At 42.1% G+C, this 15,346-nt stretch overlaps 1 protein-coding gene across 13 annotated transcripts in view; it reads right to left on the minus strand.

Moving 5' to 3' along the window:
• Positions 1 to 15,346, minus strand: part of MOB3B (MOB kinase activator 3B) — a 200,761-nt gene that overhangs the window by 146,189 nt on the left and 39,226 nt on the right. Inside the window, exon 1 of one of the 13 annotated variants that reach the window (XM_063637029.1) lies at positions 11,074 to 11,222. The exons of 10 other annotated variants lie outside the window; for them this stretch is intronic. The gene's annotated coding sequence lies outside the window, so the exon portion shown is untranslated. Of the gene's footprint in view, positions 1 to 11,073; positions 11,223 to 15,346 lie in introns of those variants that run through there. 2 more of the 13 variants (XM_063637031.1, XM_063637030.1) reach the window with 2 other exon arrangements.

The raw sequence follows: 15,346 nt of genomic DNA on the forward strand, positions 1-15,346 counted from the left end.
CCCGGTCAAACCTTGACACAACCACAGCCTCAGCCTTGGGAGAGATCCTGAACCGGAGAACCCAGCTATGCTGTACTCTGCCTGCTGACCCACAACAACTGTGAGATAATAAACGTTGTTGTTTTTAAACCACTGCATTGGAGGGGATTCTGTTATGAAGCAATAGATAAATCATACAGCTGTTTAAGCCTCATTGTTTATAATCACATACAAAAGGAAACAACCAAAAGTCCATTCAGAGATAGCTAGTATAATCAAGACTGGCATATCCACATAAGAAACATCGGGCAGCCCTCAAAACACGGTGAGGTCAATATATCTGTATTGATATGAAAAGAAGTTCATGAAAATGAAAAAGCAAATTGCAAAACAACATGTGACTTTTAAAACATGGCAGATATCAACATCCATTCCTGTAAACTCCAGATAAGCTCCTCACCCAGTGTTCTCATTTCAGAAAACAATTCTAGTTGTCTAGTTGCTCTGTCTAATCCATTTGACAGTATATCATTTACTTCAAATTGCCAACACATCCCAAACTCCTCACACCCTCCACCGCAACTACTCTTGTCCACACCACCAGATTCTCTCTCTTTACAGCTGCCATGGACTGAGCTGGTTGCACTGCCTCCACTTCTGCTCCTCTGCAATCTATTAATATTTCCAGACAGGAGCCAGAGTGGTACTTTAAAGATGTGAGTGAAATCAGGCCACTGCCCTCTTCAAGCCCCACAAAGGCTTCCCATCACACTCAGAATAAAAACCAATGTTGCTATATTGGTTTACAAAGTCATGATCTACAGATCTGGCCCCTGGATACCTCTCCTTCCCCTACGATTCTCTCCCTCACTTACCTGCTCTATCCACAGTGGCCTCCCTGATGTTTCTACAACGTGCCAAGTCTACTATCACTTCAAGGCTGTATTAGTTTGCTAGGCCTGCCTTAACAAAGTACTCAAAACTAGGTGGCTTAAAGAATAGAAATGTATTGTCTCAGTTTTGGAGACAAGAAATCTGAAATCAAGGTATTGGCTGGACAATGCTTTCTCTGAAGGCACTAGGGAGAAATCTGTTTCATGTCTCTCTCTTTGTTTCTGGTGGGGTTTTTCAGTATCTTCAGTGTTCCTTGGCTTGTAGACTCTGCACCTCAATCTCTACCTGCATCTTTGCAAGTTATCCTTCCTGTGTGTATGCCTATGTCCACATTTTCCTTTTTTATGAGGATAGCGGTCATTTTAGATGAGAGGCCCACCCGACTCCAGTATGACCTCGTGTTAACTGATTATTTTCTGCAATAACCCTATTTCCAAATAAGGTCACATTCAAAAGTATTGCAGGTTAGGACTTCTACATAAGAATTTGGGATGGGGAACATAATTCAACCCCAAAACAACTGCCTTTGCAATCACTGTCCCCTCTTCCTGAAAAGCTCTTTACCCAGTGTGGCTGCCATGAGACTGTGCCTCGTAGACATCCAACTTACAAGGAGTATTACTGGCTAGGAGTTACAGCTGCTGTGCTCTGAAATCCATCTCTGCATTTGTGCTCAAGCCACATTCTCACAGCTACTCCTAGATAGTGACTGAGCATGGCAGGCATAGTGATGCAAACCTATTCCTGGGAGATGAAAACGTACCTAAGAGGTGGCTTGGGCTCAAAGACTCCTCCAGGAGATCCAGGCTGTCTTGGAACAGCACAACCCTGTAGGATGCTTCCGCTCACCTTCCTCCCTTCCGTCTTCACCTGGGGTCAGACCTGCATCACAATCAGAGGAGTCTCCCAAGCTCCCAGCAGCTCACTCCTATTTTCCCTCATAGTCAGACAGGGCATTCAAAAGGGCTCTGTGCTTGGTTGAATACTCCTCTGTAGCCATCTTGAAATTCTTAATGTTATTTTTGAACAAGGAGCCCCATATTTTCATTTTTCCCTTGACCTCACTCTTGCTCACAGGAGTTGCCTTAACAAATCTCTTGCATAGCTAATCCTGCCTTGGTGTAATGCTTCTCGGAGGACATGGACTCACACCCCAGATACCAGCATGATTCTTCATTACTGCATGTAAGCCTGTGCTCAAAGGTCACTCCTCAGAGAGGTTTCCTTTGCCACCCTAATTAAGCCCATAACCCAAACCAGTCCCTCTCTCTCCCATTCTCCTGCTTTAATTTTCTTCATCGCTCCAACTGATTTTACTATATGTTTCACTTATTGTTTGTTTTGTCTTTCCCATGAGAATGTAAACTATGCAGGGGCAAAGACATAGTGTTATTTATTGTTGTGCCCCAGCACCTGTAACACAGCCAGGAACATGATAGGTGTCCAATAAATGGTTTGTGAGTGAATTAATTTACACTAAAAATGTCAGTCTGAATTTACCCAGATCCTCTTTCAGTTCCAAAATATAAGCCATGGCAGCCATCACAAGAATGTACCTCATATACCTGTAAAACATAACTGTTCTTCTTAATGCAGGCCAGAAATGAAGCCAGAATCCAAAGCTGAAGCAGTAAGAATGAGAGCAAATACTGCTATCACCTAGAGGGGGCGTTGAATCTGGATACAGCTGCTTAGGGGTTTAGGGCTGGGATGCCCAGTTGAGAACAGGTGACGTGGCCCAAGGCTCATGCAAGGTAAGACACTGGAAATGACATAACTGCATCAAGTCAGAATTCTTCAAAATATCCATTTACATAAAAATAGGACTAGAAAAACTACCACTGCTCCAAATAGCTCAGGGAAGAGGGAAGTAAGTCTGAATTATGTTCCAGTATCAGGGTGAAAAAAAATGCATCCGATTAAAAAAACTAAATAAAACACCAAGCCTGTGTCATGCACAAGTGTGTTGCACAAATTTACATTGTTTAGACTGTGTAAATATATTGAACTAATAGATCACTATAAAAATGTTCCCAGAACAAGGGAAGAAGCAAACTCAAATTGTTCTGTAGAAATATTTTCATAACTCAGGACCTACAAGACTCCCTCAGAATAAACAATTCCTGCTGAATAAACCCACAAAGAATGAAGCCAGTCAGAAGGAGAAGCCACGTACACAACGAGCAGAAGAATTAGCACCTCTAAGAACTTACAGTAAGAGAATAATCTGACAGGGTCTATAAACTATGTTTAAAAGTATTTTTTTAACATAAAAGAAGGAATAAAAACCATAATAAAAGAACCATCCTTTATGAACAAAGGGCAGCTTTGAAAAAAAGAACTAATTTGAATTCTTAAAGATGAGAAAAACATGTCAAATTGCATATTAGATACAGCTGAAAAGAGAATTAGCATCATGAAAGAGGGGTCTAAAGAAGTGTTCTGAATGGAGCAGAGAAAGAAAAAAAGGGATCAAAAATGTGAAAGGAGGTTTTAAACACAGAGAGTAAACTGGGGAAATAAAACACATTTAATTGAAGTTCTGGAGAAGGAGTAGGTTATGTGAGAGGGCCAATATTGAAATGATAAAGGCTGAGAATTTAATAGAATTAAAGCAATATATATGTTCTTGATTTGGAAAATTACAAGTCCCAAGCAGGATTAAAAAGAAATACACACACACACACACACACAGCGGTAAATGGCAGAACACTAGCACCAAAGAGAAAGTCATACAAGCAACCAGAGAGAAAAAGATAAATTACAAACTTAATAATGGCAATTAGCTTAGTGGTGGACTTTTCATCAATAATACAGAAGCCAGATGATAATGAAATGACATATTCAAAGTGGTAATGAAAAAACCTGTCAAACTAATATTCTATACCTAATTAAGTTACTGCTCAAAAGTGGGGGTATTTTAACCTGTTTTATGCTGCTATAACAGAATAACACAGACTAATTTACACAGAACAGAAATTTATTTCCTCACAGGTCTGGGGGCTGGGAAGTCCAAGAGCAAGGCACCAGCAACTAGTGTCACATCATGGCAGAAGGCACCACATGGGCAAGAGAGAGAGAGAGGGAAGGAGGCTAAACTCATTCTTTATAAGAAACCCTTTCTTTTAATAACAAACCCACTCCTACTACAATGAACTCACTACCATGATAATGGCATTAATCCATTCATGAGGGCAGAATCTTCAGGACCTAATCATCTCTTAAAGTTCTCACCTCTCAACACTGATACATTGAGGATTAAGTTTCTAGCACAAGAATTTTAGGAGACATATTCAAACAGAGAGTGAAATAAAAACATATTCATACCAAAAAAGAGAGACTATCCAATTCATAGACCCTCACTGAAAGAAATATTAAAGAATAATAACTTCAATATGAAAGAAACTAAGAAAAAGATAAATAAGCAATGATGAGCAAAGAAGATAAACATATTAGTATATTTATAAACACCCCTACTCAAAAAAATTTTTTAAGATTAATAGGGAAAGGCATTATAAACAACTTGAAACTAAAACATCAGATAGCAATAATATGAAAGAGTGATTAACTTAAAATACTCTATGGCCCTTGCATTATGTGACGGGGAATAGCAATTTTGAATAACTTAAAACTTTTTAAAAGCATTTATGCAGCCAAAAAACACATGCAAAAATGCTCATCATCACTGGCCATCAGAGAAATGCAAATTAAAACCACAATGAGATACCATCTCACACCAGTTAGAATGGCCGTCATTAAAAAGTCAGGAAACAACAGGGGCTGCAGAGGATGTGGAGAAATAGGAACACTTTTACACTGTTGGTGGGACTGTAAACTAGTTCAACCATTGTGGAAGTCAGTGTGACGATTCCTCAGGGATCTAGAACTAGAAATACTATTTGACCCAGCCATCCCATTACTGGGTATATACCCAAAGGACTATAAATCATTGCTGCTATAAAGACACATGCACACGTATGTTTATTGTGGCACTATTTACAATAGCAAAGACTTAGAACCAACCCAAATGTCCAACAATGATAGACTGGATTAAGAAAATGTGGCACATATACACCATGGAATACTATGCAGCCATAAAAAATGATGAGTTCATATCCTTTGTAGGGACATGGATGAAACTGGAAACCATCATTCTCAGTAAAGTATCGCAATGACAAAAAACCAAACACCACATGTTCTCATTAATAGGTGGTAATTGAACAATGAGAACTCATGGACACAGGAAGGGGAACATCACACCCTGGGACTGTTGTGGGGTGGGGGGAGTGGGGAGGGACAGCACTAGGAGATATACCTAATGCTAAATGATGAGTTAATGGGTGCAGCACACCAACATGGCACATGGATACATATGCAACAAACCTGCACATTGTGCATATGTATCCTAAAACTTAAAGTATAATAATAAAAAAAAAAAAAAGAAAAAAATGCAAAAGAAAAAGAAAAACTTTTTAAAAGCTAAGCTCGTGCTTTGGGAGGCCAAGGCAGGAGGTTTGCTTCAGGCCAGGTGTTTAAGGCCAGCCTGGGCAACATAGTGAGACCTAGTCTCTACAAAAAGTTTTAAAAATTAGCTGGATGTGGTGGTACATATCTACAGTCCTAGCTACTTGAGAAGCTGAGGCAGGAGAATTGCTTGAGCCCAGGAATTCAAGGTAACAGTGAGCTATGACTGCACTACTGCACTTCAGCCTGGGCAACAGAGCAAGATACTGGCTCTTTAAAAAAAAAAAAAAGGCTAAGCATTCATATTATTCATATAATATTTTAAGGGGAAATGAGGAAGTAAATGGGAGAGAAGAAATAGAATGCATAACTTTTTTTTTCTTTGAGACAGAGTCTCGCTCTGTTGCCCAGGCTGGAGTGTGGCGCAATCTCAGCTCACTGCAACTGCAACCTCTGCCTCCTGCCTCAGCCTCTCAAGTAACTGGGACTACAGGCACATGCCACCATGCCCAGCTAATTTTTTTTTTTTTTGAGACAGAGTTTCGCTCTGTCACCCAGGCTGGAGTGCAGTGGCACTATCTAGGCTCACTGCAAGCTCCGTCTCCTGGGTTCACACCATTCTCCTGCCTCAGCCTCCCGAGTAGCTGGGACTACAGGCGCCCGCCACCATGCCCAGCTAATTTTTTTCATTTTTTAGTAGAGACGGGGTTTCACAATGTTAGCCAGGATGGTCTTGATCTCCTGACCTTGTGATCCGACCGCCTCAGCCTCCCAAAGTGCTGGGATTACAGTGTGAGCCACCGCACCCGGCCCCAGATAATTTTTGTATTTTTAGTAGAGACAGGGTTTCACCATGTTGGCCAGGACGGTCTTGATCTCTTGACCTCGTGATCTGCCTGCCTGGGCCTTCCAATGTGCTGGGATTACAGGCGTGAGCCACTGCGCCTAGGCAGAATTGTATAACTTCTAAAGTAGTAGAAGAAAGGAAAGGGGGAAAAAGAATACTCAAATGAGACATATATAAACAAAATATGAAAAAAAGAAGAAATTTTAAGGATGTAAGAAAATATAAGAAAGAGGCCGGGCGCGGTGGCTCACGCTTGTAATCCCAGCACTTTGGGAGGCCGAGGCGGGCGAATCACGAGGTCAGGAGATCGAGACCACGGTGAAACCCTGTCTCTACTAAAAATACAAAAAATTAGCCGGGCGTAGTGGCGGGCGCCTGTAGTCCCAGCTACTCAGAGAGGCTGAGGCAGGAGAATGGCGTGAACCCGGGAGGCGGAGCTTACAGTGAGCCGAGATTGCGCCACTGCACTCCAGCCTGGACGACAAGGCGAGGCTCCGTCTCAAAAAAAAAAAGAAAATATAAGAAAGAATTAGGAGAATAGAAAATGATAAGTATATAAGTAAATCAATACAAGCACTGACTCTATAAAAGAATAAAAGAAACGATGCCTTGTGAAGTTTGAAAAATTACTTAGACTTAAAATACTCAAAAGACTAGTGTAAGAATTGCGGGGAGGGATAAATCAGAAGGGTGTTATTCAAAGGAAGGTAAAAATATTGATCACTTTAGAATTTAGTAAGTTAACGATGCATGCTATAATTACTAGGCTAATCTCTGAAAGAATAAAACAGACAGTATGCCTTTCAGAGTGGTACAGAAGAAAAAACAGAGTGAGACAATGAACTCGCTCATCCATAAAAAGACAAAAAAGGAGAGAAGAAACATAGGAACTGTGCGACAAACAGCACAAAAGACTCCAGCAGATATGGATTAAAATATATCAGTACAGTTAATCATAACAAATGTAAATCAACTAAATGCTCCAGCTAAAAGATGATGACAAACTGAAATGCTTACTGGGGCAGAGTAGGTCACATAACTGAGTAAACAGCCAGGTGTAGGAAAGCAACAACCCAAATAACCACAACTGATGTCTCCTCAGGGTCAGGGAGACAATAGAGTGTGGTGGGGCCTGGGGGGGTACATTGGTAAGAGTGTACCTGTCTAAGGAAGGTAGTTCTTTTTTTTTTTTTTTTTTTTGAGATGGAGTCTCGCTCTGTCGCCCAGGCTGGAGTGCAGGAGTGCAGTGGCGGGATCTTGGCTCACTGCAACCTCCGCCTCTCCGGTTTACAGCATTCTCCTGCCTCAGCCTCCCAAATAGCTGGGACTACAGGCACCTGCCACCATACCCGGCTAATTTTTTGTATTTTTAGTAGAGATGGGGTTTCACTGTGTTAGCCAGGATGGTCTCGATCTCCTGACCTCGTGATCTGCCCGCCTCGGCCTCCCAAAGTGCAGGGATTACAGGCGTAAGCCACCGGGCCTGGCCTAAGGAAGGTAGTTCTTACAGATCGTTGCCACGTGTGAATACAATCCAATGTCACATATGTTAACTTTCAAAAACCTGGAAACCAGGAGTTTTATGGGAAATCAGAATTTTAAACATCAGCCACGAATTTTTTTAAAAAGCAAACACTGAAAAAAAGGAAATAAAATGCTATTGATCCAGTGGAGGGAAGAAAAGAGATAAAATGAAACAAATGAACAAAAAGCACAGTAAATAAAATGCAAAAACAATAAAACATAAAGCAAAAGGGGAGAATAAAAAAACAACTCTTGCAAACCACGGAAACATGAATGGAAGTGAAGGCTTATGCTAAAATGCCACTGTGATCCCCACCCTGTAATTTCCGCCCTGTTCAACCTTATCATTTGGCTGAAGAGACCTAACATTAAAGGATGGGAAAAACATTAAATAATCCAAACATAAGGCACATGGAGCCCCACTGGCCACTCAAAACTCATAATAATGTCTGGATGTTTGTTCCATCAGTTCTGCTTACACCAATCTCCTTTGGGGGCTTACTGGATACCTGGGCTTATCTAGCTATTAAGAAAAACAGCAATGTTAAAAGGAATGCTCTGTGCCTAAAAGAATGGAGAGGAGGAAGAAGAGAAAGGAAAAGAAAAATCCACAACATTCGCCTTAAGTTACTCTTTGAGCCAGTTCCTGGAATATCAGTTCTTCCCCATAGACCTTACTATGAGGTAAGGTCTGAAATGTTCAGTGTGGCTTCCAAGGCTTTTCAGACCTGGCTCAGTTGCATCTCAGCCCCTGCCTCCACACCATTGCCCGTGCTGGTGCCCCTGCCCAGATGTCTTTATCTCCCCATCTGTACTTCCAAAAGTGAAGCATTCTCTAAAAGTTGCTTGAGGTTCCTGACAAAATCCCTGTATAAGGAATGTGCCACATGGCTATTTTTAAATTTGGTTGTATTCGGCAAAAATTTGTGTAATGAGACAAAGAAAATTGTGTTCATCAGAAGGCACATGGGGAAGATAGGTTGGCCTGATAAGGCTGCTTCTGGAGAGAAATGAAGCCAGGATGAGGACTGGACTCTTTTCCTAGAGTGTCTTGCCTGTGAACAGGCCTCCTGCTAACCCGTCTTATCCACTGGAAAACATAGCTACAGCGCTTACAGTTTAATATCTTTAAGAGGTGCACATAAATATTTGAGGGCTTAAAAGAGATAATTGTTTCCAAAATACAAAGAGATAAACATGACAATTACCAAATGTTTAAGTAAATGTCTACAAATATATGGTACTTTTTTTTTTTTTGAGACGGAGTCTTGCTCTGTCGCCCAGGCTGGAGTGCAGTGGCGCAATCTCGGCTCACTGCAAGCTCTGCCTCCCAGATTCACGCCATTCTCCCGCCTCAGCCTCCCGAGTAGCTGGGACTACAGGCACCTGCTGCCACGCCCAGCTAATTTTTTGTATTTTTAATAGAGATGGGGTTTCACTGTGTTAGCCAGAATGAACTTGATCTCCTGACCTCGTGACACCCGCCTCGGCCTCCCAAAGTGCTGGGATTACAGGCGTGAGCCACCGCGCCCGGCCAATATATGGTACTTCTTTAATTGTTAAATCTAACATGTTTCAAAATATTTTAAAAATATTTTCTTGTGCATGAAAACAACTAGTAAGTTAAGCTGTCTTTCTTTTTAAGAATTCTTGACTGCATAGCTCCTGAGGAGACAGAGCCAATCATAAATTGAATGACATACTTACAGTCAAATGATTTCAAAAGCCCAATTATAAAGGTGCTTTTCATCGCTTGCTGCAAAGATTATATTTAATGTGAGGTGTGGGTGCACGTTGATATGTTTGGTATGCTCGTGGGCAGAAGAGGAACTAAGGCCTCAGGAAATCCTAAAAGACCTGGTCCCACGTACAGCAGGAGGGTGCAAAGAGAGCTGGTATTAATAGGATGTGAAGCGACGCAGGGGCACATGGCAGAGGGTGGGTCACAGCTGAGTGGTCCATTTGCTGCTGCTCGCTCTTCATGAATGAAATCTTCAACACAGCTACGATCTCTGGAAAATGCTGCTTTCCACTGGATTTCTTGTAGGAAATAAAGCTTTGAGTCCAGGTGACAGAGCAAGTAAGGAGTGCCAGAGCAGGGTGAGGTCCCATACCGAGCTTACGATGCCAAGCATTGGGGTTCAGGCCAAGTTCTTCCTGCATCTTTGAGGGGCGGGGATGCCCCAAGTGAGAACTGTTACCTGCATTTCATAATATATGCTCTTCTCAAAATGCAGGTCCTATCACAGTTGTTTGGAGCTGAGGGTGAGTTGAACATAGAAGTGATCAGGAGTCTTTCTAAGGGCTCCCATTCAGAGGATCCCATTAATTCAGAGAAAAGCGAGAAGAGCTAATAAACAGCCATCACAGAAGACCCTGATCTAACAAGGTCTCCCAGCATTTCCACAGCAGCCCCCTGTCTGCCAGGCAGGGGTTGAGAAGGTGGGCTCTTTGCTTTCAGTTATAGCGGACCTATGCTAAAAACAAAACAAAAAACTCAGGGGGGAGTAAGAAGCTATGGCAAGTGAACATTTCTCCCTGTGCAAAACTGATGAGTGGGAGGCAGTAAGAAGAGAGCAAACTGAAGTGCATTATTTTACATTTACTTTTACTTTAAATAAAAAGCATAAAGAATTTGAAAATATTTTGTTAGCATTCAACCTTGGAGTCACTTTAACCTATCCATATTAAAGGGCCACCATAAAGGCTTCATGAATAGCAGCCCCAGGATAATTCCCTTCTGTTTGCTTGTTCACAGGAACAAGCATTTCATGTCTGCCCACCTCCTGAGCCTTGCACCTGCCCTGTGGGTTTGGTGCTTGCACAAATCAACCCCCCGATACCCGGCCTCCTCTGCCCTGCCCTGAGAACTCATCGTTCCATGCATCCTCGGGCTTTTTCTGCAGGCCCTCAAACCCAGGCATGGGCTCACCAGGGTACCAGCTAGTAAACTACATCCACACAGTCAGGTTGAGGTACCCACTTTAGAAGGGGACTCTGGGACATGGAGTACAGTGACCATTATACCTCAGTTAATGGAAACTTGACTCCCAGCCTTTAAACCTGACAACACATGAACCACCCTGGAAAATTGGCCTTGCCAGTATTTTTAAACAGACCACGGATCCAAGTTCGAGACAAGTGTTTTCCGTGGCCAGATGGACAGTTTCAGCTGGATGTCTCAAGGGCATCCAGTCCATATATTGATAACATATCAATAACAACAAGGATCATAGCAAATACTTCTATATATCACTTATTCTACAATATTAACTCATTTAATCCTCGCAACAACCCATGAGGTAAGTACCGTTATTATTCCTATCTTAACAGATAAAGAAGCTGAGAAAGGTTAAGTAACTTACCCAACAACAACCTGGCAAGGTAGGGACTGTGGAGCTTATTTTACATAGGAAGGAAATGGGTTCACTGAAGTTAGGTGACTTGCTTGCAGAACCAGAACTGAAACCCACCTCTGCTGGCTCTAAAACCTGTTTCCTTTCTAGGTCTCAAGGCCTCTCCAACATCACTATTTCTGTTAAGAGCTACATCTGTCTCCCAATCACAAAGCCCCAAATGTCAGCATTGCCTTGGGCAAATCTCACTGATTCTGTCTCTGGAATGTCTCCAATATTAGTCCCTTTCTTTGCACTCCAATGGCTCCTGCTTTACATCCCACTTTCATATCGACTTTTGTATGGACCATCTCAAACTGATTTTATATCCTACATTCTCTTCCCTCTCCTCTCTACCCTCATGGAAAATTACTCTTCTTTAAAACACAGCTCTACAAAATGTCAACAGCAGAATTACCATGCTATCAATCCTTTCCCCCTTGTTCTCTTCTGTGTTTATTGAGTTAAAGGCATTGAGATTATATTCCTTTTGTAATAGGAAAAAAATGGCAGAAACAAAACACTATCTAATGATGTTAAGTCCTGTATGTATAAAACTCACCAACACTATTGCTAACCACATAAGTGCAAACTCACTGAGCTGAAATATTTAAGACTTTTTACAAAGAAAGTCAAAAATCTATAATTTGTTCAATCAATATTTCTTGAGCACTTGTTACACTAGGCTGGGTTTTCTGTAATGAATGAAAGATATAACTCTTCTCTTAATGGAGCTTACAGTCTGGTGGGGGAGAAGCCATTAAACACACACACATGACGTACAATTACAAATTGTGCTGTGTGCCAAGAATGAAAAGAGCAGGTGCCACAAGACAGGACAACGGGCAAGAGCTAGTTTTGATGGTGGACCCAGGAATGCCTCTTTGATGAAGATACTTGTGCACAGAGACTAGAAGGATTCAGGGTGGCAGTATTAGAAGCAAGTCAAAGAATATGAAGAACTTCTAAGCAGGAGGATCGGTAAGTGAGAAGACCTGTGTGTAAACCCGTAAGCCAATACCTATCTTTTCTAAGCACTAAAGTTTCATTTGATGAAATGTATTAAGACTTTTAAGACGAAGATCTGGAACAAGAAATCCAAACAATTAATAGGATAGAAAATTGATCACTTCTGCCTCTGGCTCAAATTTGAAGCCCCTTCAAAGCATTATGTTGGCAATGAATAGAAATAACTTCCTGTGTCTTGAGTAATCACATCCCAAATGAACAGACGCATAAGTGGATCAAGCCTAACTAAAGCTAGTCCTGTGGCATCCAAGTGTCAGGGTTTCATGTTCGATAAAACTTTCACCTGGCATTCAAGGGCCCACATTCTGATTACAATCTAATTTTCCAGCTTTATGTTAGTTAGTTCTGGTCTTCTAGAGATGAGGAGCAGAAATCCACCCAAGCTAGTGTGACTCTGGGGAGAAGTGGTGCTTTAAGAATTTAATGGCAATAAAGAAAATATGAGGTTCATATGAATCTAAACAGGAGTTAAAATAGGACTTGGCCGTGTATAAACTGGAAAAAGACTCAAGGCACCTTAAGAATGCTTAGTGTTGGGGCTGGGCGCGGTGGCTCACGCTTGTAATGCCAGCACTTTGGGAGGCTGAGGCAGACGGATCACTTGAGGCCAGGGGTTCAAGACCATCCTGGCCAACATGGTGAAACCTCATCTCTACTAAAAATACAAAAATTAGCTGGGTGTGGTGTCACATGTCTGTAATTCCAGCTACTCAGGAGGCTGAGGAACGAGAATCACTTGAACCTGGGAGGTTGCAGTGAGCCAAGGTCTCACCACTGCACTCCAGCCTGGGCAACACAGCAAGATTCTGTCTCAAAAATAAATAAATAAAATAAATAAATAAATAATTCTTAGCATTGGGAGGCAATTCCCCATAATGTTTCTATAAGTCATGCCAGACTATATTTTCTGGGATATTTGCATAGCAAACAGCCTAGGAAACTAAAGATAGTGTTCTGCAGATCAGAAGGCACATTTGCTTCCTGATTAGCATAGTAAAGGCAGAGAACGTCCCCTGCCTAGAGATCTGTTTACATTCCAGGGTAATAAACTTTATTACCCTGGAATCATCTGTCTCTGGAGGGGAGGATAGACATGTCTCCTTATAAAATTGGGGTTTTCTAAAGCTCAGTGTTGCTCAGCTGTGAAACAGACCCCTACGTGCACAGTATCCACCTAGGCCCACATCCCCATCACCTCCATGAGACCCGGGGGGCCAGGGAGAACTGATGATGCAGACATAATGCTCATGCTGCCTGATGTACCACGAGTAATAAACTAAATAGGTACATTTGGGTTCATTATTTCCTTTCCAGCTGATCTAGTAGCTTTCTACTCTAAGCTGCTCCTTAGGAGCTGCTGGGCCACCTAACCCTTAGAAGCAAGAGTTCGAAGATGTTTCACTTTTGTGTATGCCATTAAAATGACTCAACTATTTCCATAGATTCTTCATGTACATCTTTCTCACCCTGATGCTATGGTCTCTTCTCTGCTTATTGATTCTGCTATGCTATCATCATGGCTTCTGCCTTCTCTTAACTTGGTCTTGCTCATGGTCTTTTATGTGCATCCTTGTAGATTTCACTTCTGACTGTCTGATAATCTTTACTTCCAAAACCAAACTTCTGAGAGAAATAACCTATTGGGACAATCTGTCCCTGAATGGACAGAGATTTTCAAGGCAGGCCAGTCCCTAGGTCTGCCAATATGCAGACTGGCTCCCCTTGAGTCAGGTGACCATCATGATGATTATTTATCTGCTGTTTCAGCCTCAAACCTGCCCTACTACATTTCTCTGTGTTTCCCCTGCAGCTGGAAGTCTGCAAACAACTAACTGGCTTCCTATTATGTTGTATCCATGGGAGGCAGAGGAGGGACAGCATCAGGCAGAATAAAGAGAGACTTTTCCTGCGTTTAGCTCTAACTTGTGATAACTGCTGTAGTAGCAGCAAGGGTAAGGGTGACTCAGAACTCCAACCATATCACCCAACTCAGCACAACATTCACCCCAGAGGATATCAAGGTATACTGCAAACATAATGTTTTACACAGAGATCCAAGATTGGTATCACATCTCTCTTTTTATATGTATTTATTTATTTTTGAGATGGTGTCTCGCTCTGTTGCCCAGGCTAGAGTGCGGTGGTGCAATCTTGGCTTACTGCAGCCTCTGCCTCCCAGGTTCAAACAATTCTCCTGCCTCAGCCTCCTGAGTAGCTGGGATTACAGGCAAGTGCCACCACACTCGGCTAACTTTTGTATTTTTAGTAGAGACAGGGTTTCACCACGTTGGCCAGGCTGGTCTCGAACTCCTGACCTTAGGTGGTCCACCCGTCTCCACCTCCCAAAGTGCTGGGATTACAGGTGTGAGCCACTGCGCCCTGCCTGGTGTCACATCTCTAAAGGGGTCATGGCATACCCATCGAGTAGCACTGACAACCAAACAGGTTGCCCCTTTGCTTATCTAGAACACTATGGAATGTGGTCAGCACAGAAAGGAGAAAGTGCAGCTTACATAATGTACACATTTCAAGGCTGCCTGTGCTCACTTATGTCATGCCAGGGCTGACAAATTGACTGGCATAGGACTATACCATTCCATGCCAGGGGCTCAGAATTGTTCCTACTTATTCTGGAAGGACTGGTAACTTACACAGACTAAAAGAGTGAGACATGATGTTTCAAGTGATAATATCTAGTGGGGATTTTAGATAATTATGGCTTCCACCGTAGTTTTAGAAAATGTGGATACTGCTGCCTGGTCTTCTTCCTAGCCATTTTGGATTTGCTTTCCAGCTTTTCTCTGGTGCTTCAAACTCACCTTTTGCACTGGCATAGCCTTTTGTCAACAGTATTTCCATTTACTTCTCCTGGTCCATCTTTCTCTTTCACTTGTAGTTTTCTTCCCTTGTCATTTAAGCATTCTTAACTACACATAGAAATCCAACAGAAGCCTTTTGTGTGGGGGATTCCCTCAGTCCCAGGCAGTCCTGAAAGCAGCAGGTGTCTCTGCAAAGGCTTCTGTCAGACCTTAGACTTATACCCAGCAGCTGCTAATCCTGAGCTCTCGCTATTAAAAAGCAGTAAAATAGACTTCAATCAAAAACAAGTATGGTGGGGGTTAACTCCCTCATCTTGAGCTCCATCCACACTTGCCTTGAAATTTTCCAAAAATTCACTAAGCTAATTTCTCTCACCATGGAAAGAGAGAAAGGC

The sequence above is a fragment of the Symphalangus syndactylus genome, chromosome 3 (genome assembly GCF_028878055.3).
Source record: "Symphalangus syndactylus isolate Jambi chromosome 3, NHGRI_mSymSyn1-v2.1_pri, whole genome shotgun sequence".
In the NCBI taxonomy this organism is placed as follows: Eukaryota; Metazoa; Chordata; class Mammalia; order Primates; family Hylobatidae; genus Symphalangus; species Symphalangus syndactylus.